The 23,887-nt window shown below is 38.9% G+C and overlaps 1 long non-coding RNA gene across 1 annotated transcript in view; it reads right to left on the bottom strand.

The window, feature by feature from the left end:
* Positions 1 to 7,705: 7,705 nt before the first annotated feature.
* Positions 7,706 to 23,887, bottom strand: part of LOC309485242 — a 46,718-nt gene continuing 30,536 nt past the window's right edge. The window contains exons 2-4 of the long non-coding RNA XR_014201116.1: positions 13,616 to 13,706; positions 13,114 to 13,352; positions 7,706 to 9,277 (exon numbers count right to left, since the gene is read on the bottom strand). This is a non-coding gene — a long non-coding RNA (uncharacterized lncRNA). The remainder of the gene's footprint in view (positions 9,278 to 13,113; positions 13,353 to 13,615; positions 13,707 to 23,887) is intronic.

The following is a 23,887-nucleotide window of genomic DNA, read 5'->3' as shown; positions in this document are numbered from 1 at the left end:
GATACATTGACTTGAAGACGAGCCTGTATAATTCACTCTTCCACTTATTTTTCTGAATCAGTTTCTGGTTGAAACATAGGCTATGGCTGAATTAAACCAGTATTTCCACTTGCCATTGTGCAGCATTTACTACAGTAAAGTTGGTCGAGTGGATCTCTGAGCTGGTTTAAGTGAGTGGAGGCGGGGTTCATCTTTAGGAAATTTGGTTTAGGGTTATGGCCTATTTACAGTGTGTCGTCTTTTCACATTGCAACTTTATTTTTCAAAATCTTAACTTTATTTCCAGCTTTATATCAATTGTATCTAAATTTTGAAACAGATTTTCAGTGTGGTCTCAGAATTTGGATTTAGACATTTTGTTCTATACTTCTGCAGTCTTTTATAGTAAAAATGTTACAGTGAGTTTGACTGACATGTTTCAGAGTTCACTGAAGTTCACTAACTAGACAGTTACTCTGGTCTACTCAGGGTGTCCGGAAGCCTCTCGATCGGTACACATCCTGAATGTTTGAAAAGCTAATTTTTTCAACCTTTCTCTTTTTGTTTCCTGCTGTCAGTGTTGAGACGTGTGCACCACCCCTTGACACGTTCTGGCCCTGACCCCTGCTGGGTGGAGTGGGGTGAACTTCCTTCCTGTGGAGACCCACGAAGGTTCTTCGAAACAACAGTTCTTTCCTGGGATGCCAATGTTGCCAGGAAATTAGTGGATATACTAAACAGAGCTGTTTGTGATGTTTCCCACCCACATAAGCTGGAAATGAAAACGGAGACAACAACACTAAATCACCTTCATTCTCTTTCCTCTCTACTCTCACTTCTTTCTCTTTATGAGCTCATGACTAGAGTCTGGGGAGACTGAAGATTGTGTCATGTGTAGATGGTAGTTCACCTACCACAACCTTCAGACTCAATGTTGCTGGTAGTTGAAGTTGATTTAAATAAGTTAAGTTGATGCAATGTTGATATTCTTTCTCCTATCCTGCCTGGGATATTGTGAAGAAATCCCCAAAATGTGTAAACACAGTTGTCTGTGGCACTTTTAGCATTGCTCCATTTGTGCAAATTTGTGCTCCATGCAAAATCTTGTGCATTTAGTGGGGGTAATTGAGAGCCATTCCTTTAAAATCCTGCGCATCGCCATTTTACCGTTAAGTTACAATGAGTTCATTGCGGATCAGCAACTGGTGCTAAACACTATCCTGCGGTTCTATATGCTGGGAAACATCCCTCTCTTACTTTCTCAACAATATTGTCTTTCCTATTTGTACTCTTGATCTCCTGCACAGGCTGATACATTTATGAATTTGGCAGACATTTTTATCCAAAGCAGCGTATGTGTTGCATTCAGGGTATTGTATACTTTCATGCAATCCTTGGAAATCAAAACCATGGCTTTGTTATGCGTCATGGCCATTGTTAGCGTCATGCTCTGTTGTTTGAACCACTGGAACACATCAGAGGCGTTGGTCAAAATATGAGAAAGGCTTTTGACACTTGCTATTGTACTGCCACACCTTTAGGAATGCTTTTCATATATCAGTCTACCTGAGCTTTCTTTTTGTAATAATATTTGTAAGTGAGAAGTGTCTTTATTTTATTTTATTTTATTTAGATTTGTTTGTTTGCTTTGCCATTGTTTTGGCTTTTGATTTGCTTTGAGTTTTATTTAATTTTATTTGTTTGTTTGTTTATGCTATTTTTATTTTGTGCAGTTTAGATTTGTTTGTTTTACTTTGCCTTTGTTTTGGCTTTTGATTTGCTTTGAGTTTTATTTTATTTTATATGTTTGTTTGTTTGTTCGTTTATACAATTTCTTTTTTGTGTAGTTTAGATTTGTTTGTTTTGCTTTGCTTTGTTTTTCTTTGGTTTGTTTTGCTTTACTTTTGCTTTATTTATTTATTTATTTTATTTTAGGTACACACCTCTTATCATAGGGTCATGCTGGAGCATCTCGGGCCATTATTGGGGTATTTTTTATTTTTTATTATTTCATTTCATTTCATTATTTTATTATTTGAGTTAATTTTATTTTATTTATTTTAGGTACACACTTCATGAGCAAAATTAAACAATATTTTCCTTTTTTAGCAGCCAAATTCCAGACATTAGACAAATGCCTCTCACGACCCATGTGACCCGTTTTATCTATTTACTCTGCTACTACAGGGCTTGAATTACCCAGCTGGAGCTCTGGAAGGCCTGATTCCTGACCCTTAACATTTGCACTGTAAACCTGACCGACAGCAGGAGGAGACACTGACTGGCTAACCGGCCGTTGGCAAACATCAAACACACCTCAAGGGTTCCAGAGCATACTTTGCACCACTGGTTGTTAGGGGTGATTGTCATGGCGTAGGGTCTGGTTCATGGGTGGAGCCAAACATCTGGTGTGTAATACTGTTGAAGATTTGAGGGATTTTCTGTTCCTTAAAGAGAGAGTTCACCTCAAAATGAAAATGCTGCTATTGTTTACTAACCCCCATGCCGTTCCAAGCCTGTATGATGACTTCTGTGGAACATACAAGTTATTCTAAGAAAGAATATCACACCTCTATGGGTCTTTAAGTGTGTGCGTAATCTTGATTCGTCTTTGAGTTGAGTTGCCCCTCTGTTCACATTATATAACCTGATCTTAGTGACGTCTGTGCGATTAAACGCCAAGTCCTGGCTTGCAGGGCACTTGTCAGATGATATTGTTTTGCAGACGAGTAGGCTTACATTTCGTCAGCACTATAAATATACACAAGTCCACCAATACTGATACTCAGAACTTTCACACACATAATATACTGTAGATATCTACCATACTGCTCACCACACTCTCCCAGGCATGAGATGGGGAGGTTTCACTGTGCATTTAGGCCTTGTCTAGTGGGTGTATTTATAAGCGGTGAAACCCGCCTAGTCCTGCGTGCCGTGGATGCCATGGGTGTTACCAGAGCAGCCACCAAAGGCCACATACATTCCCAAAGCCTCTGGCATTAACGAAACTCGACAGCGATCCACGTCTTATGTTTATTTCTACTGCTTAGACGTTAAAGGGATAGTTGACCCAAAAAGGAAAATTCATTAATTACTCACCCTCATGTCAAACCAAAACCAAAGACATTTGGTCATCTTCAGAACACAAATGAAGACCTTTTCAATGAAAACTGAAGCTTTCCGTCTCCCTCCATTGACAGCCTACTCAACTACCTTGGTTGGTTTCTTCCTTGCCATAATATCTCTGTTGAAAAAGTGTAAAAGTGGTAATAGACACTATATTGTGACCAGGTTGCACACTGTGTCCTCTTTCTCTCTCTTACACAAAGTTTTTTTTCCATTAAGCTTTCTGTCTCAAATAAAAGCTGCATTCATTTTGGTTATTTTTAGGGCCAATATCCATCCTGAAACATCATTCCTGTGTAATTCTGCACAGGACAGCAGAGGATCGGAAAACCTGAGAACACTTTTGAAATGGCAACAGGAAACAAGGAGAAACGAAGTGAGCTTCATGCCAGGGACTCTTTAAAGATCCAAGAGCCCCATCAACAGTAGCACAGAATGGCCCATAAACCCAGCGTTCTCCACTCAAGTTTCCATCTGCTAAATTCTAGTCTGGTTAAATAAGAGACGGAATCTTTTTTCCAGAGAGTACATTTATCGCTTGACATTTCCTTTTGTAAAATGGTCGTACCACCAGAACATCACAACAGCATTCGCTGAGCATGCAAGAGTTATAAAAGACACTGGAGATATAAATCTACAATATATATATCCTGTATCAGGAGCTAAATGAGGTCAGTGCAGAAAGGCATTTGCACTGTTATAATAATGTTTTTAAGATTTATTTACAAATTCTGTGACATTACCACAGTCAATAATTCCGATTCATCTATCAGTTTAGTATACAGTAATTAAAGGTTGCATTTAAAATAATTTCACTTACAATGGAAATCAAGTCATTGAGGCAAGGCATTGAAAAGCCGAAATTTTTAGTAAAGAGTAAAGTTTGTTTAAATTATCCTTTTAGGGGTGGAACGTCTGTACCTTGGATGAAAATGTTAATTATTTTTAAGCAGATTTTTACCCCTTTGACTTCTATTACACTAATCTGATTTTGTTAGGGTTGGCTTTTAGAAGGATTAATCAAAGAGGGATTCATCTAAACTATGTTCTATGTTAATCAACTGCAACATCTCTTTAAAGTGTTTAAGTGTGTAACATTAAACAATCCAATCCAACCATTTGTACAAAACTACTGGTACAGTCTATAATGGAAAAGTTCACTGGCTGTGACTCACTTAAGGATTCACTTAAAATAATAGTTACATACTTGACTTATATTGTTTTTTATTAAGTTTTTTATGTGACACGTTTGAGGGAGCGTTTTAGTAAAGTGTGTCTCTTCATTAGCTCTCTCTTTGAATGCAGGTACCAGTATAACTGCAGTCCTGAGATCAGTGGAACAGCATAGACCATATATGTTTAGGTAGATGCTACATTCGACCGCTCCAGACACGTCGACGAGCCCACCATCTTACCCAGCGTGTCATCACTCACAGTAAGAATCAATTTTCCCACAACATTGTGCAGCTTCTAATTGTGAAACCACTGAGATTTAAATTCCCCTAAAGAATTATATGATCAATAAGTTATGACAACATACTGTATGTTTTTACATTGCTCTAACTCGTCAAAATAAGTCTGAAAATAAATACATTTTCAACCTTTTTTTATACAAGATTCAACTACTTTTTAAGTCAGTGTAATGCAATTTAAGTTGTAATGACTTAAAAAATCGAAGTTGATTGTACTTAATTTAAGGCAGCAACTTTTTAACTTTAAGTTAAGAAATGGGATAAACTTTCACAGGCCACTAATTAAGCATGCATGTATAATTAAGTATATCTAATTAAGTATGTATGTATAAATATATATCAATGAGTTAGACACTGTGAGAATTGGCTTCACCATTTATGACCTTCAGGGAGGTCAGCCCACATACACAAGCTTCTTGGCAAAGCAAGCAGTTTGTGATAGATTTATTTGTAATTTTTTATTTTATTGCTTGAAATAACGAGAGATTTGGGAGAAGGTGTGACAAATCCGAAGTTTTTAAGAGCTAACTCCAAAAGAAAACCTTGACTATGAGCGGTTTATGTGTGTCTAGTGTGAGTGTGTGTAATGGTGACTGAACTTTAAGTTCTGTATGTGTAAGTTAGTGTGAGGTTCCGGTTTCCCTAATGTCTAAGAGTATCAGAGGACAAGCTCTGTCCTGTCAAACTGAATCCGCTCCATCTCCTTCAGTCTGGGACAATAAGAATGTCTCCTCTAAGATCCTGGATCACTGACAAACAAAGCATTGCACCACCGTGACAGAAAAGTGATGACAGACCAGCTATACCCCTTTCTGGTGCGTGACTGCGCTTGAGTTTGATGCACATCATTCAACTTGTCTCTTTATTTGATTTGCTTTCAAAGGCCTCTCTCTTGTCTTCATTCCCTAGATTTGATTTGCTTTCAAAAGCCTCTTTCTTTTCTTCATTCCCTAAACTTTTTTCCCATAGATATTTTAGAGGAGATGGAAGACGGAATACAAGCCCTGAACAGAATTGTCCTTTCTTTTTTTTGTTTCCCGCATCTGATTTTGAAGACAGTGGATATGCACACATAGACAGAGTTTCACCAAAATCAATGTAGGATGATGGTATGATATCAATGTTTGTGGTAGGAAGATGAGTGGGCAGAACAATATGGTTGCCCTATCTTTTTTTTTTTTTTTTTTGCCATTGTTGGTTGAAGCTGAGAGGACAGAGTTTAGAAAGGGACTGGTGCTGTCCGTTGAACTGTGACCACTCAAACATAGAAAGCAAGAAAGAGATTGTTTTCATTTGAGGATTGTTTCACTTTAATTTCTGTTATGTGGGTGGAATTCCTTCATTGAACCAGAAGAATAAACAGGACATTTCTGATACTGTGCTCCTCAGCTTTTAATCAGCATTTTCACACCTCTCTGTATGTCTGAGTAACGCGTGACGACGAGTTCAGCCGAGGTTTCGGAGAGCTCACACCACAGTGACATATTCTGCAGTGAGTTCATTTAGGAATGGCAGCCACGTGAAACAAAAAATGATTTCCTTTTGGCTACACAGTCTACAACATTTATGCAATGATGATTATTAATAATAATTTATTGATTTATTATGAATGTCAATTGCAATCTTTTTCACTTTTGTAGAGAGTTTTTAGTGAAAAAAGTGGACATAAAAAAAAAAAGATTGCTTTGGTTTACATAATTAAAGAGATTGATTATTAAATGTAGGTTGTCCATAACAATTGTCTGATATGTTCCAGGCTTTTAAATGTTCAGTCAAAGAAAGAAAGTCATACAGGTTTTGAATGGCATGTGGTTGAGTAAATGATGAGTGCAGAAAGTAAATTGGATCTATTTTTGTCTTTATGTCGAATTTATTGCTTTATTAAAGGGGTCCTTGATTATGATTTTACTTTTTTAACTTTAGTTAGTGTGTAATGTTGCTGTTTGAGCATACACCACATCTGCAAAGTTGCGAGGCTCAGTTCAAGACAGAAATCGCTTTTTAAGTACTTTAACAAACGGCTGGTAGAGACTACAACAAGCTTTTTCCTGGGTTGGTGACATCACGAACCCTAAAATGTACATAAATCCCGCCCCCGGGAATATGCAACACATGGGGTGAGGCCATGTTGGGCTGCTTTAGAGAAGAGGAAAAGTTGTTGTCGCTGTTTTTTACACCCCAGAAAAAGTTACTAAGGCTGGCGAACTTGGAGATGTTAAATTTTATTTTTAACACTGTTCCTGAACATTATAACCTCAACGTTGGTCTGTGCACTGCACATTTTATGGAGAACAGCTTCCAGAAGAGAGTACAATGCAGGCTATACACACAAAAGCTTCCCCTGAAAGATGTAGCAATTCCCATTTTGTTGGGACAATCTGTTGTTTATGGATCACAACTTGTAAATATGTCTTATTATTTGCAGTTGTGTTTTCTATTGACAGTTCCAGTTATAAGTTATAGCTATGATGTAAATGAAGGACAAAGCTTTGCCTCCGCTAGCCTGCAAACTAGCATTAATATTGATGTAGTGTTTACTTTAGCTTTTGTAAGCTCTTGTTTTTGTAAGGCTGTTCACCTCCCCTTAGGAAAATTATCCATGATTTTGTGATCAATTAATGTTTTCATTATCATAATTTTCTGACAAATATGATTAAATGGTGGATTACATCCTATCTTTAAGCAAAAAAAAACAAAAAAACACATACCACTCTAAAATGTCCTATGAAATCCGTGCTTGCAAAGTTCGAGCTTGAAATCCATTCAGCACAACCCTCTTGTTCGTTAATATTGTCAGGGTCTGAATTGGCTCGAAATGGTTTGAAATTGACGGCATCGTTAGTATTTACATCTGAGTAGAGCTCACGGTTATGAAGGGGCGTGACATTTCCCGAACACGCGCTATCAATCACAACACACTGTTACTGCTAACCAATCACAGCACATTTCGTATTCTTGGAAGAAGGGGCTTCATCGGAAACGACGCGTTTGACTGACAGGGGAGAGAAGAACTGTAATAATGTAAAATATGTGAAAAATAATGCGTTTTTTTAACAATCATGAAAACATACACCCCAAAAACAAAATCAAGACTTCATAAAAGGGCATAATAGGACCCCTTTAAAGGGACTGTGTGTAGGAATTTCTCCCATCTAGTGGTGAAATTGTATTTTGCATTCAAACGAATAATGCTCTCCAGCTCCTCACTTTTTCAAATGCGCGTTGCATCTACGGTTGCCGTTATGTACCAAAAAGCTATGACAGGATGTCTTATAATAGCACTTCGAGTTTTTCATCGGGTGAACAGGTTTGTTATTTAAAACAAACTGAAACTTGAAACAACGAAAAAAAGAATGTTACAGTTATCAATTACTGACTGTGAAAAACATTAGCTATGGTAATTAGTAGTAATGCCGCCTTTACTCGTTATATTTTTTGAAGTACGTGCATTGTTAGATATCATCATCATCATCATCAGAGCCTTCTCTAACGTTCCTTTACTCAATAGCTGCTATTCATCAAAGAGCCTGTTTAACTTTTAACTATAAATGTTCGACTGTCTATATAATAAAGTACACAATCAAGCAATGAAAAAAAGCTTGTAATTAAGACTGTAACATTGACTTACCTGTCGAGAAGAAAGCAGGCAACTTCAGGGTCTCTTTTGAAAGCTTTCTCCTGCATTAGCTATCCCGACATTAACCCTTGTTTTTGTAATCTCCGGTCACGTTTCCTTTTACGGTCTATTTTGGACTTTTTCGACGACAAGGACTCCTTATCCTGTGACTCAGCATATGTATGAATGAACGGTGTATAAATAACCGTGCAGTGCAGCCTTTTAAACTTGCCGCGGCAGTGACAAGCGCCTCTCACTGCTCTGCTCCTCCGCTTCTGATGGCTTCAGTCACGTGACGCTGGTTCTGAACGAAAACGCGTTGTGGAAACGCCTTGGCCTAGTACTTTTTGTCCCTCTCTGCTATTATAGTTTTTCAAGATGGCGGAACTACATGGAAGCCTCCGTGGACCTACCCGTCCCATGTATATAAAGATAATAAATTCTTCGTTTACGAGGATTAGTCTGATCATTGGCATAGGTATTTGTACACCATTGAGGGCATATTTATGAATAAAAATATTGATTTTAGATAATAAAATACCTAAAAAGCTACACATAGTCCATTTAAAGCAAGCTCTTGGTACTGTACTTGGCATGTAACCAAGTTACTTGACCATGTACTTGGTCCTGTGCTTGTGAGAGCATTATTGGAGATGATAGGGTGTGTAATGTGGCTTGGAGGATCAGTCTGCGTGATAGAGTTTCATGTACAGCACCAGCAGAAATATGGAATGGACTGCAGGAGAGTTGGCAATACAGTATACAGTGTGCCATACAGGGACAAACCACAACTGACCCCGGAGACCACATTCCTCCTGAGCACTCGCCTCCATAGATGGAGTGAATCCTGCAGTTGCTTCTAAGGGCGGGAACTCCTCTGAATTTCAGCAGGTCATTAAAATACGGCCATGATTACGCCCCTGCTATCCCAGGCAGCCACGGGGCAGAGGTTAAGGGAGGACTCTCCGAGGGAGCTCCATCGTGGGAGGCCCGGCCTGACTCGTGATGGGCACGCGGAACAGGAACGCAGACCAACAACTGAAGGTTCACCGCTGCAATTAGTGTTTCACTCCATTCCGAACTAGAGGAAGAACCACACAGGAGGAGAAAGAAAAGAGAGGGAAAGAATAACTAAGAGAATTTTAGCACAGTTTAGTCTGGATGAAATTATGGCAATATTTCAGTTTCCAGATGCGACTTCGTTGCAAAAGGCCAGTGGCGCTGCGTGGTCTAGGACCAGCATTGCCATGCAAATCACCAGAATAAAATGTGAATCATCTCTAAACTGTTCTTTCTGATCAAAGTGGCTTGATTTCGTTGTGTAGTAGGTTGTTACTCTGACATCTGGTTGTCAGTGGGTTTACATGTTTCCTGTTAGAGGTGTACAGCACAGCCTCCTGTCACGTTCTCCTAAGGTTTGCGTTCACATACTGGAGCTCTGCATTCTCAGCTGTTGAGATTCTGTCTGTCTGCACACTATGAACTAAAACCATGAGCTAAAGAAGGGCCCCCAAATTATCTTACAACTTTAAGGAGCAAACACCTAATGTACAATGTTTAATCAACATCACAGCTTTAAGGTTAAGGAAAAATAATTTAACTATGTTTTTTCTTCATTATATATATATATATATATATATATTAGTTTTTTTGGTTTTTTATGTCACCAGGCTAACATATATATATGACCCTGGACCACAAAACCAGTCACATGGGTACATTTTTTAAAATTGAGATTTATACATCATCTGAAAGCTGAATAAATAAGCTTTCCATTGAGGTATGGTTTGTTAGGATAGGACAATATTTTGACAATATCTGTAATCTGAGGGTGCAAAAAATCGAAACATTAAGAAAATCACCTTTAAAGTTGTCAGTTTTTGTTCGCAATTATGCTGCATTCACTTACAAAAATGAATGTTTTATATATTTACGGTAGAAAATATCTTCATGGAACATGATGTTTACTTAATATCCTAATGATTTTTGGCATAAAAGAAAAATGGATAATATTGACCCATACAATTTATTGTTGGCTATTGCCACAAATATACCCGTTCTACTTGTGACTGGTTTTGTGATCCAGGGTTAGTCATTAAAATATATAATTAAATATTAAATGAATATAAAATATGAATTATATATATAATTATAATTATATATGTAATTTTATTTGATTGTTTGTTATAATTGTATTAGATTTTTTTTGAAAAAAATTCAAATATATAATTTGATCTGGTGAGAAAAAATATAGTAATAAACGTGTATGTATATATATATATATATATATATATATATATATATATATATATATATAAATAATTCTGAATTTATTGTGTTTTATGTATATTTAGGAGTTAAAAAAAAAAACATTCATCAAAATTTGGTTAATCATTTTTAAGCATTAATCTAACAACATTTGGTTAATGCTGTTTATGCTCAAAACAAGAAACAAATAAACAAACAAAACAAATACATTTTTGTCTTGTTTAATTAATGTTTACAAAACAAATAAACATACAGATTATTTATTTATTTATTTAGTTGTTATTTATTTTCCTGTTTCTAGAGAGAAACGGAAAGTGACTGAGCATATGGCAAGTCTCATTCATCCAGCTTGTTGATGATGTGAGATATTTGGTGTGTTACAATTGCCTCCTGTGTCCCCAACTACCGTTCACTATCCTCACAAACACTCATCCTTCATTGTCCAGTCACCTCAGAGAAAGCGGTATCAGGACGGGATGGTGAAACAAACCACTGTTTTTATGAACCAGCCCTCCCTCCCAAATTTCTGTCCTCCCTTCTGGCTGAAAGAGAACCTCTGTTCTGTTACCGGACAGCATATTGCAGAGACAACAGGAAAAGGTCTTGTTAGCAGCTACACGAGCAGAGACATGGCATTTCAGAATCATAGACTGAGGGGGTGGATGGATGAAAGGGTGAAGAGACTGGAAAATTGTCACCCCACAAATAGAGACAGCTAGGCTCAGATGTTTTGTCCCCGTAATGGACCACAGACATGGACATTCCAGTCCTTATATTTTTGGGGATTTTATTTTGACCAGAACAGAAGAATGTGAAAGGAGGGCTGGCCAAAGTATAGCATGTGAACAGAATCTTTCCAGACAATTGATGTCTGTTTTCTGGATGAGAGATATTTGAGAAAAAAAAAAAAATTGGAATCTTATTCATATAGTTCAGGGAAATGTTCTGGTCTGAAATGTCACGTGTGCTGCAGAGCTATATATATATATTGGAATAATCTTTTTTTTTAAGTGTCATTCTCAACCATTTATATGATCAAACATACAGTAAAACAGTAATACTGTTTTCCATTGGAAGGTATTTTAAAATGTAATTTATTCCTGTGATGGCAAAGCTGAATTTTCTCCATCATTTCGCCAGTCTTCAGTGTCACATGATCCTTCAGAAATCATTCTAATATGCAGATATGACCAAGAACATGAAATTATTAGTGTATTTTGCATGTTTCACATTTATAAATCTTCATAGTTTTATTTACAGCTCTAAAAGTCTATTATTAAATGCAATGCGCAAGAATAATGCAACCTAAATCCAAGCAGGATCAAAAATCCACATTCCACGTCACAGCCATAATTCTAGATCCCACCTAATTATCACGTTTGATTGACAGACGCACAGGGTGCTGTAGGGTGTGTCTAGGGGGGCTAATTTGAGATCATGCTCGTAAATTCATCCAAAACGTTAAACGTGACCTTCTGTAACGTATCCCGCCTCCGTCAGTTTTGGTGGGTGTTTAATCTACGTGCATGCATTTATATGTGTCTAGTACGTTTCGCCTGTATTTTGTCTGCTGCGTTTTCTTCTCAAACTCATTTGTACACTAATTTGACATGGTCTGGCAGTCTGTGTGTGTTCGGGTTTGATCTGGGAAGACATCCAGACCTGCGTGCGGATGGATGAGCAAACCAGACCATGATCTGCTGAAGTCAGCCACTGACCACAGTTTAGCAGCACTTTCCGCTGCTGTTTCACTACTGGGTACCGTATTTTACAGTAGTTTTGCTCAGTCACATGGGTTTGGAGAAACAGTACGCCAATATCCCCAGCACAGAACTGTGAATCTGACCTCAGTTGTGGCAGTGGTTCTCAACTGGTTTAGCTTCCCAGATTAGACTCTCAATATCTTTAAGGCAGCAGCTATTTACACAAAGTAATGTTGTAGATGCTATTTGCACCAAGTATAAATAGCAACAAATGTGTGTTGTTTACACTAAGTGCAAATAATGATGGATGCAATTCACACAAAGTGTAAATAATTGTACATTGCTTCATGTACTAAAGGAAAAATATTGAGTGGGCGGAGTTAGTAAAAATTGCATTGGCCAAAAAGTTTGTCTATTGCACAAACTTAATATTAAAGTTTGTGCAATAGAATAAATAAAGTCTTAATAAATAAATAAATAAATAAATAAATAAAATCGTATTGAACCCAAACTTTTTAATGGCAGCCTGCAGTGTATGCTTTAAAATGAAAAATGAATAAACATAAACCACAAAACAATTACCAAGTGACTCATGAATTTGCATTAAATTTATGAACAAAATAATATGAAAAAGTATTTCCTTTTTTATGTTTTTATATGTTGCTTGTGCTTTTCTAGTTTATTATGCTTTTCTCTGATTATATTATAATGCGTTTAGCATTGATTTCAAAGTCTTCTCACGGCCGTTGTAGTGGCCATTCAGAGAGCTTAAAATGAGTTCAGGCCAATCGCTATCAACAACCTTTTTGAGTGACTTTTACGTATGGTCCACAGATGTGATTTAAACTTTTTAATGATTCATTCAAAGACATTTTGGTGCTTTCCATGAGTTATGATGAAGGTATTGCAAAGCTCAGTCCCAAAAAACGTGGACAGAATTACTCACATTTACACACCAAATAGTTTTCCCATGTACTCAGAGCATGTCCGTTTGGAAGAGCGGTCCGCACCCCTTCCACGGTCACACCAACCCACCAGTCCAGCGCGAGAGAGAAAACACCCACCGTGGTCTGCTGCTGCTGAGTCAGTACACATGACCTGCTCTGAGTTACATACCTCCATGAGTAACTACATAAGGATATCCCACTCAATGCTAATTTCCAGGAACTGAGTAAAATATCCTTCCTGAAAGTGAAAAAAGCAAGCTCTAATTCGAAAAATGCGATTAACTTGAGATCTGTCATTATGATTATGTCAGTAAAAACAATAACAACTGCAACATGTTAGAGTAACAGTTTGGTTTGAGAGACATCATATTACACATCATTAGTATTTTTGGAATTATGTGTAATATAGTATGAGTGTGTAGTATGACATTAAGAGCTCAGATTAACTGCTCCTTCTCTTTCTGTTTATATTTGCATGTAGAATTCTGCTGGATGACTCACTCCTTCCACAGCTGGCGGAGATCCAGTGATAAAACACGGAGTTGCCCATCCCTTCTGCAGTAACACTCACTCACCAGAAAGGGCAGAGTTCCTGAAACAAAAACCAGACTGCATTGATTTCCAGTGACAATCAAAAACTGCTTGGATGCAGTGCAATGCCAAAACAAGATAACTGTTCCTCATTTGAATGCACTTTAAAGCAGCTGATGGAAAAAGTACCGCAAGATGGGCACACCCTATCGCAACTCCAAAATATACTCAATTCAGCATTTTATCTGCTGTAGTGTGCTAAATCTGTTTTGATGTGGAACAGCCATGCATGACACTTTATGGAGGGGTTTATGCACACAATTAAAGGGCGTTAAAGGTATTAAACTGCATCATCAGATATTTATTTTAGCTGAAGGAGAAAGTTTCTGCGTACACAAAAAGTTCTGGCATGAAAATCCTGTACAAATCATGGTATGTTAATCATTACTGGTCCATTGAGTCAAAAGGCCAAGAAGGAAAAACAAAGAGCATGCTATAAAAATGCTGTAGAAATGATTTTCAATCGCTTCACAAATAATTACAAAGAAACGAACGACAAGTAACACATTAAACATGAAATTATTAAGTAGAAAAACTGATTTTTATTCCTGAAAAATAAAGACTGTTCATTTTTTAAATATAATATAATATTTTATATAATATGATATCATGATATATTAGAATTTCTCTAATGAGAATGCCCCTCCCTCTAATGATTCTAACAATATAGAATCAGAAGTCAAAGTAGCTTGGTCTACTAGGAAAATACCAGCTGTAATATTTTGTCCATTATTTATTGGTTGTCTGACTTTTACTGTGGAACATAAAACACTATTGTAAGTCTTTTGCTGTATGAATCATCATGATTCGATTATAGCTACAGATTTCTCAACATAATGTCTATTCTGGTTAGTAAAACTACCATTTACCGTGATAGTTTAATCTCAAAATGAGTGTTTAGTGACCAAGTGATCCCTGAAAACTACAATGTGCTTCACACCTACGTCAGAGACAAACCGCCGGACAATGAGCTGTGACATTTTGGGAGCATGACGGGGTTGTTGGCAGGGCCGTGTGCAGACTGGATGTATTGTAAGGCAGATTCTGGCCAGGCTCCACGGCTGCTGCCCTCTCCTCCGCTGGGCCGTGTGGCTCTGAAGGAATGTGATGACTGGGACGGTGAACAGAGCCCTGCATTCATGTTCAGCAGGCAGGAACTGTGGCTCCCTGACTCTTGCCCCAGCGAGCTGTCAGACATGTGTGCTGCTTTCTGTCTGTCTGTGCTGGATATCCATCTCTCAATCTAATTTCTTTGTCTGTCTGTCCAATCTTCTTCTGTAGCTCTTTTCTCAGTCTGTTGTCAAACTTTCTCACACTATTTTCTGTGTCTGTTTACAGTTTTATCTGTCGGTGAGATAAAGATCTGAAATGTACAACCGAACTTAAACTGATACTTTCATTCACATATTCGATATTCATAAAAACATTTTTAAAGGCAAATAGTTTGGTTCAGCTCATAGGACTTGATATTAATATCCCTAGTAATCAGCACTTCCTAATTAAGGGGTAAGAACGTCATCAGGGTCTTCAGGTGGGCACCCTCCTTCACCGGTGTTTCGTTGATAGGCCCACGACACCTCCAGAGGGCTCAACGGCAACACCTGGCGTCCCAGGAGAGCCCCCTTCTGCTCTTATCCCTCCTTATTGTTTTTTTGCAGCCCAGTTGGGGTCCTTCCTCTTTATCCAGATCCACCTGCTGCCCCGCTCCGCCGCCTCCGAAAGTGATCTGACGGCTTTCCTGAAGGCCTGTCCCCGAACTCCCACCCCCTTCAGGAGCCTGACTATGGATGTGGCAACAAATCCTCTGCAACCAACCTCCACCGGAAGCACCTGTGCACGCCAGCCCCGTTGTCTCGCCTCAAAAGCTATATCAGTGTACTTCAGCTTTTTCCGTTCATACACTTCTCCCACTGCAGCCTCCCATGGTACAGTTAGTTCCACGATGAACAGGGACTTCTGTGAAGTTGACCACAAAACAAGATCCGGCCTGAGATTGGTGTTTAAAATCTCAGCCTGAAACTTGAGTTGCTGATCTAGGTCCACTTGCATTTTCCAGTCCCGTGCGGCATCCAAGAGGGTGCTATCCACTCTTGCGGCTGGTTTTCCTGGGCACTGCCCTGCTCTCACGAAGGGGATAGTGGATGAGTGTCCGGATGTTGGGTGAGGGAGGGCATTGATGGAGGATCGCCTTCCTTCCAGAATAGCTGCCAGTTGGCGTAGGACTTTGGTTATGCCTCCAGGTGTAACGCCCTTGGGACAGACTGGTTTTGCTGCCGGTGAGGATGTGCCTGAGCGTTGCTGGGGTTTGGCAGAGAGGGCATGCTGGATCATCTCCAAACCACTGGTTAAGATTCTTAGGTGTAGGAAGAACGTCATAGGTGGCCCTGATGAGGAAGCTTATTTGGCTTCCTTCCATCTCCCACATATCTCTCCAAGTGAGCTTATGGTGCTCCAGGTTTTCCCAGGTAGTCCACTGTTCCTGCTTGGCTTGTGCCACTGCCTTTGCGCATCTCTCTGCTTCCTGTTGGTGCCGGACCTCAGCAACTACCAACTTTCTCTTCTCTGCAGATGTTGCCTTGTGCCATGTAGGTCGACTAGTCCCGAGTCCAAACCCGCCTCTTCCTTGCTGCACCTGTCCCACTATGTCTCACCTGTCCCACTTACTCTACAGCCTCAGCTGGGGTCCACTTCCTCCCAGTTACCAGTCTGGGAGGAGCTGTTCGTATGGCTGCATCTTGCGACTCTGCCAGGGTCATGCTCAGCCTCACTTTGGTGCACTTATATTCTTCAGTGAGGCTAGAGATAGGCAGTTCCAGTGCACCGTTTCCGTACAACCCGATGTTACTGAGGCAGCGCGGGAGTCCCAGCCACTTCTTGACGTATGCACTGACTGTCCTCTCCAGCTTCTCAACTTTGGAAATAGGAAACTCGTACACCGTTAGAGGCCACATTAGGCGGGGGAGCAACCCAAACTGCAGACACCACAGTTTCAACTTTCCCGGAAGTGAAGTCTTGTCAATACTGACAAGGCCTTTGATGGTTTCTTCCCTCAATTGGTCACACTGCTCTGCGTCTTTGAGACTTGCATTGTACCACCGTCCTAGGCTCTTGACAGGCTGCTCTGATACCAATGGAATGGGTGTTTCATTGATGTTGAACCTCTGGTCGGTAAGCTTTCCTTTGATGATGGATATGCTCCTAGATTTACTGGGTTTCAACTTCATCCTTGCCCATGTAATGTTGGAGTGAAGCTTCGCTAACAGGCGTGTGGTACAGGCGATGGTTGAGGTCAAGGTGGTCATGGCGTCCATATAGGCGCGAATCGGAGGTAGCCGCTGCCCATCCTGCCGACGCTCCCCTCCGACTACCCATCTAGATGCCCTGATGATCATTTCCATTGCCATGGTGAAGGCTCTTCCATTGCCTCTTCTCTCTCTTCCGGTGACGATTTCTTCCATCGTTTTCTCAGATCCCTCCTCTCTTTGATAAGGTGCTCAATTTCCTGTTGCCTCCTAGACTTGGGAGGGGTTGGTGTTTCCTTCCTTTGCTCTTTTGTTCCGAATCTTTCTGCCCCATAGAAGTAGATCAGATCACTCATTCTCTCCAGTTTCTTCTCCGCTGTTCCTCTGATTCCTTCCAGGATCGCGCCTAGGTCTGCATCGACCGTTGCCCACTCGTTCTTGCTGCTGGACTTTGGCCACTTTACTTGGGGTCTGCGGCCTTGGATCTTCTCCTCTATAACAGGCCGTGACTGGTTTTGTCCCAGGTTCTCAGATGTGGTGCTTGAATTACTCTCAGCCATTGGGGTACTGATGCTCATTGGACTGTGGGTTGATTCCGGGCACTGAGCTTCACTCGCCTGATTTGACCTTTCTCTCAAAAGATAATGGTATATAACTTAAATATATTAAGTTAAAACCTTAAAACCTCGAATTAATATTTAATATTTATATTATTTTCTTTTATTACATTTTAGATGATTTTCCATACTTTGATTTGCTTTGATTTGATAAATATGAATTAAAGGTTTTAATTAATTCAGCCATACAGTGATCATACATAGCCTACATTTAGTATTGTCCTTCATGAAACAAAATTATATTTGGCTGAATTTTAAGCTTTTTATTTGAATTATTTTTGTTGTTTTGAGCTTTTGCTTACAATAAAAAAATTAATTTAAAATGAATTTAAAATAAATTTAAAACAAACAAACCTGTAAGTATTTTTTATTTAATTTTTTTAAGGTTTTGCATACAATAGGGCAGTCGTTTTGCATACAATAGGGAAGTCATTTCCCCCCCCCCAAAAAAAAGAAAAGTTGTACCCACAAGTGGATAATAAAACATTGGTAACATGAAAAGAGATAAATGTTGAAGACATGCAATTTTATGTTAAATGTATTTTTAATAATATTAAGAAACTATTTTCTGCCAAATATAGCTCATTCATTGCTCTACATGTTGTTTATGGTTGCCAAGCAATGTTGCAACATAATAATAGAATGCATGGGTCTCTGAAAGGAATAGGGAAAAGTTATTGAGATTATTATTAAGCTGTGAATCTGGCTAATTTGTTCTTCTTTTTTGTTGGCTAGTAGAAGTCCTGAATGGCCGGTAACTTAAAAATTGAGTAGCCAAATTGGCCGGTGGGTGAAAAAGTTAATTTCAAACCCTGAATATGAATATCAGTAATGCTCTGAACAAGAAATAAGTACTTAGCAGGGATCTCAGTTCAGATATGCTGTATTTTGATGTTCTATTGACCATGACAAATGCTATATCATCTCAACTTTTGATATGCATTATTTACACTTCACCTAGATGTCATCTTCTGTGGTCCAGATGTATGTCTAGACCAATTATTAGGACCGGCACTTTTCAAAAGCACAAATCCATCATGCTAAGGTTTATCTGCCATCCCTTTCCCATGTGGTTTAACCTAATCTGATCATTGGCGCCTCTGCCGTTCCACTATGTAATACAATACTGTACCATTCTTGGTACCTCCACAGATTTTCCAGCAGACCTACAGAGAAGAATGCAAAACTCCTCAAAACATTAACACTGATGGTCTAGACAGAGGCCTATGTCTGTGAGCCAAATTAGGAGCACTAATGAACACATTGCTTGTCAGCTTTCTAATGAAAATATAAAAATAGCCTATATGAGCTAAATTGAGCTAAAGAGATACACAAACCTTAATTAGAATCTCCTTTGGCTTATATGCCATTAAAGAGACCACCCATTGAGAATATTTATAGGAGATTGACTGAGGCTTAGAATGTGGCAGCTAAGTATCTAAATGGCACATGATGATCCAGCACCTGAACTGTGACATTCCAAACATCACACAGAATGCTTCTCACGTCTTCACCACGTTTTCCTTTCAAGACGTTTAAGGTTTTTTAATGCAGTGATCTGAAACAGATTTATCTAGGCAAAAGAAACACCCTAAATAAAGAGGAAATATTAATTATGCAAGAGCTCAGTACACTGACTGTCATTGTTGACTTCTATAGATATACCAGATGCCTTTGTCTCAGTATGGGGCTACTATTGGCCAATCAGATTTAATGCCTCGTTTACTCTCCTATTCAGGTGTGATGGTAACCCACAGCAACAGTGAGAAAACTATGGTTGCCATGCTGCCAATCCAATCACTGATTCAGAGATGTTGTGGGGGATAATCGGATTCTGTAAAACAGGTCGCCTCATTTCCAGTTCAGGTCTTTTGTGCTTCGTTTAAATAGAGCTTTTTTTTTTTTTTTTACTCAAGATGCCTTCAAAAGAGTGAGCAAAAATGAGCATAACAGATGTTTATCACATATGCAGATTGATAACTAAAAGTTTTTTTAGTTTTTTTCTTCTCACTAACATTCAGACATTAAAACTGACATTGAATAAAATGCCAACAATAAAAAAAAAACTATCTGGGTTAGCTTAAATGTCCATAGATATCGCCGTCAGTTCATCATATTGCTGTTTGCACTTTCTTCTCTGACAAGAAGATCCGACGGGACCTGTTTTCCTGTTTGTTCATGTGACGTTCGACATAAAGCCTATTCCAAAATTCGGGGAGCAGCTTCCTCTACCCAAATCAATATTTTGTTCATTAGTACAGAAACTGCATGACTGATGTCATAATATACAGAGTAAATACAAAGCCAGAGAGGAAAGAGAGGCCCCTAGTTTAACAAAGCAGGATGTTCAAACTTCCGTGACTGACACTTGATGGAGTCAAAGAGGAAAGGTAAACATAGACTCTCCCCAAATTTCTAGAGACCCGACCGAGCCCTTTCCTCATGCAATGTCAATGGTGTTTAAATAGTAAATAGCATCACTTCCTCTGCCAGAATTTCCAGATTTCATGTGTTTCTGTGTAGAAATTCATGGAAGAGGTGAATTACGAGTTATATGGCCCAGTAACGAAAAGGAATAGATGGAACGCCTCACCTCAGATAGCCAGCAGTCAAACCCTCTGCGGCATGGAAACCTGAACCCTGCAATGCCGTCATTTGAGTGATCAAGACTCAGTTCTCTCTCTCTCTCTCTCTCTCTCTCTCTCTCTCTATTCATCTGATCCTCTGGAATACCAGACTGTGTCAGGTCTCATAGTGTTAGCATGAAAACCAACCTGCCTAACCCTCAGAGAGCATTGATTCATAATAAAAGCACAGCATTTTATCCATCAATATCAATTTTGCATGCATGTGGCAGTTTAAATCACTCCTGTCAATCATCATTCCAAATAGTTTTTTGAAGACCCAAAATAATAAGAATCAGTAGAAGCAGCTCAGCTGTCAAGCTCAAAAAGGACTAAAAAACATCAAAAATATGTCTCATCCACTATAATTCAACTCTTTGGAAGTCATGTGACAATCCCCACCCCCATTCTCAAAGACATACCTTTGCCTAATGGTAAGTCCGACTATGCATATATACCCCCAGAACACTTAGAATATACGACACATTTCACATGGGATCATTCTGTGTTACTTTTTAAAAAGCTTAATGCTTGTCGCTATTTACTGCCATTGCAGGGACGAGTGCGAGCGGGGCATTTTCAGAATTAGAACAACACCAGGGTGAATAATTTATGACTTAAGTTTCATTTTATTGTGAACTATCCCTTTAAGAATCGATATCGGTTGATTGATTAAAATCTAGAAATCAATATTTTTTAGCCCAGCCCTGATGATTAGCCTACATAGAAAAGTGATAATACAAAAGGTGACAGTGAAAAAATTTACAGTGCACAATGTAATTTTATATCTCACAATATGTGTAAGTTGCTCCTAAGAGTTCATTCTGCAAAAACTATAACCGCATTTCAATCTGGATTTCACATTCATGAAAACCTATACTCAGAATACTCTTTGCAAGACTCCAAAGCGTTCATAAAATTGGTTTGTCCTCTCAAGCATTCATGGCATGCAGTAGTACACCGCAGACCCTCCAGAGGCACAGTACTAGGGTAAATATAGGATACTCTAAAGTTACACTCACGTTCTAGGCTGAAGCCAGTGGGCACTGGGGAGGTGTTTGCTGTTTAGAGAGCAAAGGACGTCAACGTGGGTTTGTTCTTCATGCCTTTACAGGGCATATTCAATATGAGGAGAAGCAATGACATGAGGTCTGATGTGTTTGTGTGTGTGTACTTCAGAATGTGTGTCAAGAGATACAGTAGGTCGCTGGCACAATGCCCTTTTGAATCTCAGCTTACTCTGTTGACATAGAAAACCGACGGTCGTGATATTAGACCACCTGGTGAGAAGCTGCGACTCAACAGCACAAAGTCTATGTCTTTATGTTCAAGTTAGCAAAGTATAGAAGTCTGTTTCAATCTCTGAGTAAACAAATGCTCATTGAAATAAGAAAACAAGTCATATAGCAAGATCTTGTTGTGAGTCACTGAGACGAAAACAGTTCTCCATAGTAAAGAGACTGGATCCATCAAACATCCACATTAGAATAATAAAAAAGAGCCAGGGACTATTATTTCCCTGTTGTAGGCTATTAGCTTGCCTAACTGGGAATTCATGGAATGATTTTTTTTTTCACTGTATGGAAGCCAGAGTGCCTTTTAATGGTTAGTTAAAATAGCATCTACAGACAGAGAGATAATTTTGCCTGTACCTGTCTGTTTTAGATTTGACGCATTGATTCAATGCGTCACCAAAATTACAATCAATGTTTGGTTCAAAAGCTAATGGCTATGTTTTCCCCTCATTATTTTTCCCTTTTTGTTGGCCCATCAGAGGGACGCATTTCCCAGGTTCGCTCACATATGGTAAGAATGAATTTCTGCCAATTGGTACCTGTGACAGGTGTTGAATATAATTTTTTTTCTTTTTGTAATTTTAGGTCAGAGATTGGAATCTCCTGAATCATTGCAGTGGAGGCCCCACTGTAATTAAAGGGATAGTTCACCCAAAAAATTCAATTCTGTCATTACTCACCCTCATGTCGTTTCAAACCCGTAAGACCTTCTTTGTTCATTCGGAACTCAAATTAAGATATTTTTGCTGAAATCCAATGGCTCAGCTGGGGCTCCATTGACAGCTATTTAATCAACACTTTGAAGGCCAAAAAGATAGGAAAGGCATCTTTAAAATAGTCTATGTGACTACAGTGCTTCAACCTTAATTTTATGAAGCGACGAGAATTACTCATGCGCCAAAAAAACTAAATAATGACTTTATTCAACAATCTCTTCTCTTCCGTATCAGTCTCCGACAGGCGTTCAGGAGAGCACCATGACGCATGCATCCTCTGCTTGTAAACACAGCCCTGCGTTTCCGGGTCATATGTCAGAACGCCAGCTCCTGCATCATCACCACACGCATGCGTCGTGCTGCTCTCGTGAACGCGTCGGAGACTGAAACGGAAGGGAGGAAATTGTTGAATAAAGTTATTTCGTTTTTTTGGCACACAAAAAGTATTCTTGTTGATGACTAAATATAAGTCTTAAAGCATCTTAAAGTTAATACGATTTGATTTAAAAAATAAATAAAAAATTCAAGCTGTAACGGTAAAAAGTCCAGTCCTCAGGCCCCCCTTCTAGATGTTTTAGATGTCTCACTAATTAAAACACCTGTTCCGTTCCACGTGTGTTTTGTATTTTTCTCTTTTCCTCTTTTGTGCTTTTGTGCTTCTGTTTCTGTTTGTTTCTACAAATAATTCTTATGATGGACTAAACGGCTGTCCATCATGACCGACGTTTAACCAATCCACTGACTTTCCGGCAGGTTAAAAGGACAAGGAGTGAGCAGATCAGCGCCAGCGCAACCTGTGCCTTTGAGCTGGAATGATGGAATCATGTTATATTTATGTTTATGCAGTGGTTTCCAAATCAACACACCTTTGGGTTTGTTTATTGTTGTTGCTGATGTATTATTGCACTATTAGTTCTGTCTGAGAGAATGCTCTGTTTCAGCACTTGATCACTCAAGACTCGTATGAAGTGCAGGTGTGTGCGTGTGACTGATCCTTGTACTTCACGCGGATAATCTTATTCAAACGCGGTGCGTTGTGTCTGTTAGTAATGCTAACCTTACTACTTAGCATTTTGTTTCGATTTTCGTTTGTCTCTTGATTTCGTACAATTTCTACTGAATGTGGCCTTTATAAATCCATCTTTAGAACAACGGTAGATAGTACTATTTCTTGTTAGTTGAAGAGTGTTTGTCACTATCTTTTTCTGTTTTAGTCAGCATAGTTTAAGGCATCATATACATTGAATATATCGGGTTTGTTTCTGCATTTTTCTTTTTGTTTTGATTATTTCATTGATTTGGTGACATTCTTGTTTTCTATTTATTTGTCTTTCTTTTATATCTATAATTGTTCTGTAATCTCTTTGCTCCTTTTCAATTAAAACATACTTAACGTTAATTTTTCTGCTTATTGGTTGTCTCTACTACTTGCACACACTGCAACAGTTATATTTCACTTAAATTCTGCGCTATCATCTTCAAGCACGTAACAACCTGATTCAACTTAAACATTCTGGGAGGGGAGCCTCCCAGAATGAGGAGGAACCAGGGCTGAGAAACATTGACTGCTTTCAAGGGTTATGAAAAATGAAGGCTGTGTATCATAGCAGTTGTTGACATACTGTGCCTTTTTCAAACTGCTTTCCCTTTCAAGACATTGCTTACTCTAAAAAGACAGAAACACTGGC

This window comes from Leuciscus leuciscus, assembly GCF_965113295.1.
Source record: "Leuciscus leuciscus genome assembly, chromosome: 21".
Lineage (NCBI taxonomy): Eukaryota > Metazoa > Chordata > Actinopteri > Cypriniformes > Leuciscidae > Leuciscus > Leuciscus leuciscus.
The sequence above is the reverse complement of the archived record's forward strand: the minus strand, read 5'-3'. Positions and strand labels throughout refer to the sequence as shown.